Source organism: Arachis duranensis, chromosome 8 (assembly GCF_000817695.3).
Source record: "Arachis duranensis cultivar V14167 chromosome 8, aradu.V14167.gnm2.J7QH, whole genome shotgun sequence".
NCBI lineage: Eukaryota > Viridiplantae > Streptophyta > Magnoliopsida > Fabales > Fabaceae > Arachis > Arachis duranensis.
Window position 1 is genome coordinate 27,452,025 of NC_029779.3, and position 3,763 is coordinate 27,455,787.

The 3,763-nt window shown below is 41.6% G+C and overlaps 1 pseudogene; it reads right to left on the bottom strand.

Annotated features, from left to right (window-relative positions):
- LOC107461694 (uncharacterized) overlaps positions 1-3,565 on the bottom strand; it is a 7,009-nt pseudogene extending 3,444 nt beyond the window's left edge.
- Between the last annotated feature and the right edge of the window lie 198 nt (positions 3,566-3,763).

The following is a 3,763-nucleotide window of genomic DNA, read 5'->3' on the forward strand; positions in this document are numbered from 1 at the left end:
CGCGTGAGCGTAGTTTTCACTGCGAGGATGGGATGTATCCTTCGGCCAGGTGATGCCTCCAGACGATTAGCCATGCGAGTGACAGCCGCAGAGGACCATTTTTCCGAGAGGATTAAAAGTAGCCATCGTCGAACGGTGAACCCCTATACACAGCTTGCCATGGAAAGGAGTAAGAAGGATTGAGTTGAAGCAGTGGGAAAGCAGGCGTTCTTGAGCCATACAGTATCTCCATTCGCTTATCTGAAATTCCCACCAATGAATCTGTATAAGTACTCTATCCCTTTTATTATTTCTATTTTCTTATTTCTATTTTCGAAACCATAAACAAATTTAATCTGCCTAATTGAGATTTACAAGGTGACCATAGCTTGCTTCATACCAACAATCTCTGTGGGATCGACCCTTACTCACGTAAGGTTTATTACTTGGACGACCCAGTACACTTGCTGGTTAGTTGAATGGAGTTGTGTCCACTCGTGCCAATTTCAAATTCCATAAAAGTACAACTTAAAGAATAGTGATCACAATTTCGTCCACCAGCCTGCTTAACCATCTTCCAAACATCAAGACCAATGATCTCCTAATATTCTTTGAAGAAGAAAGCTTGAAATCCATCAGGTCCCGGAGCTTTAAAAGAGTTCATGTGAAAAACAGCTGTTCTGACTTCCTCCATAGTAACTGGTGCCGTAAGATTATTGCAAGCTTCCTCATTCAGAGAAGGAAGAGGCACATCACCAAGGCAACCCAAATCAACATCATCCAAATGACAGAATAAGCTTTTATAGAAAGACTCTGCTTCTTGAATCAGAACATCTGAATCAGTTTCCCACACTCCATCCTTGAGAAAAAGGCCATGAATCTTATTATGCTTCCTTCGCGCAAGAGTTTGAATATGAAAGAATCTTGTATTTCTATTCCCGAACTTTACCCATTGTTCTCTGAACTTTTGAAACTATAGGAGCTCTTCTTGTACTAGAGTATTATTATAATCATCAAGCAATTGTTGCTCTTTCTGAGGCAAATAAATGCTATCCACTACTTCCAAACGCTTATGCAAATAATTAATCTGCTGCTATAATTCACATTTCTTAACAAAAATGTTACCAAATACCTTCGAGTTAAACTCTAGTGAATTCTTCTGTACTTCCGAAAGCTTGCCATGAATCCCTCTATTACCAGACCACCATGACTGGGTCACAATATCCCTATACCCAGGATGAGTAGCCCAAGCAGCAACAAATCGGAAAGGTCGATTCCCTTTAGGCTAAGGACGACCTTTACAACGCACCAGAATAGGGAAATGATCAGACTGAAGCCTATTTAAAACTTCTGCATAAGCCTATGGAAAGATAGATAACCAACTACTATTTATACAGACTCGATCAAGCTTTTTTGCCACGTCAACATAATTTTTCACCCTCCTGTACCAAGAAAATTGCCTCCCAATAGTCTTCAGATCAAACAAACCACTATCTCCTAATGAAGTAGCAAACATGTCTGCTCTTTGATGAGAAAATTGACAGCCCTTAGATTCATGAGAAAACTTGACTTCATTAAAATCACCAAGAACAATCCAAGGTCTTTGAAAAATCATGGATTGTGCAACAAGATAATCCCAAAGGAGAACCCTTTTCTTAAATTGAGGACTGCCATAAATACCACTGCACCTCCAAATTAAATTATCAAAGTGAACCTCAACAGTAACACCCTGATCAAAAGCATCAATGAACTTACAACAAACACCCTTCATAGAGGATAGAAACCAAATACCTCCCTTATGCCCCTCTGCTTCTACTATACCAACAGAGTAATACCCCAACCTTTCCCAAAATAATTTTAAATGCTGAAAAGGGGAGTGAGTTTCAACCACAATAAAGAAAACAGGTCTAAATTTCCTAACAAGTTCCTTACAATGCACCCGAGCTAACTTATTAGAAGCACCCCTAATATTCCAAAAAATCATATTTAAACTATCCATAAATAATAGGGACAGAATAAATAAGAACATAAACTCTAAACAGAATCACCAACCTCAATAGGTGGTTTGTCCTGCAACACTCTGATCCTTAATAATTGCCACCTTCGGACCTCCTGACACTGCACCTGCCATGCTTCCATCTACTAAAGTTTTCTCCGATGTGCCACCATTTTTATCAACTAGCGAGTTCTGCAAGGAGGAAGGCCGATGACGCTTCCGTATAGAAATTCCACGACGTGCAGGAGTTCTGTGCGATGGAGATGGCGCAATTTCATGTTTTTATCGCTTTCCCATCCTAATGCCAATTGATTTGCCTCCATCATCATGCAAATTGGGCCTTGGAACCCTTCTCGAACGAAACTTGTGCTGCTTTCCATCTTGGTCCTTCAAACCTGATGACTGGCCCATTGTAAATTTTCTCTTATGCAGCACTTGTTGCCAGCCCTCTTCATCATCCATGCATGCCTCATTAACATGACCATCAGGCACGTGAGGAGCCAATGATTCCGTAACCACATCCTTCCCTTTAACAACTCCTAATTTCTCACACAAATTATGAGGATTCTCACCTAAATCACGAGCTTCTGATTCAGCCTCTTTTTGAATCTCATGATTGTTGTGTGGCACTAGTGTCGGAGATTCATTATTTTTTCCATCACCAAAGGAATTTCCGTTTCCTTCCAAGGACTCCTTCTCCAAGCACAACGATTTATCATGCCCATACCGTGCACAAGTAGCACAAATCAACTGTAAACTCTCATACTCCACTTCATAAGTCACACCCTCCACTATAATATATTTAATTACAGGCAACTCAAGATTAATTTGAACACAAGCTCGGGCATATTTTCCTCTTTCTGCAAGCTTAGTGGCCAAATCTACTTTCACCGGAATCCCTATTGCAGAAGCAATTCGCAGCATTGCTTGTTCTTGGTAGCACCAAATTGGAAGTCCCGAGACTCGAATCCAAACCAGCATTGATCCAAAGGATTTTTCGCATGGCCTAAAATCCACATCCCATGGCTTTACTGCAACATAGTGACTGTCTATCAACCACGGGCCACCAAGAATGACTTTCTCACGATCTGCAGCAATATCAAATTTAACAAAAAAATATCCAAACCCCACATCTAACAAATCAAACCCTCCTTTGATGCGCCATACTATCCGAAGCTTATGCATGAGAGCCGTGTAACCATAATGCATATCGAGCACCTTGATCACGATGGCTTCCTTATAAGGTTCAGCCAGACAGCTCTTTGCCTCCTTGGTAAAATTGACACTTGGTGGACGAGAATCACCCTGCTTACCTGTGACTGTCGCGATACCATCCCCAGATAAAGACCCTACTAATGCAAAGGCTTTAGACTTTTCTGCACCAATGACTTTATCTCGAAAAGAGACCTTGGATGGCTTTTCTAACCCCTCTCGAGAAGAACCCTCTTTAACACCGGATACACACCCACCCACGCTCTCCCCCTTATCTCTTCTGATGGCATGGCCATCTTTCTCACCGTGTTTCACCCTCAACCGCTCGCTCCCGCTCTCTCCTTCTCTCATTCTCCTTGAGTACGGAGTACGTACTCTTTCTCTGCTAGGGTTTTTTTTTGTAATAGTGTTAACCCTAAATCCCTAAAATTCCCAAATTAAACAAAAAAAATTCTAATTTCCCCTACCCCTAACCCAGCCCTTTCAACCACATAAACCCTCCCCCTTCGACGTAACACACACACTTCACAACAAACACACCCACGCAGAGATCAACGAGGGAGGAGAAGAGAAGAG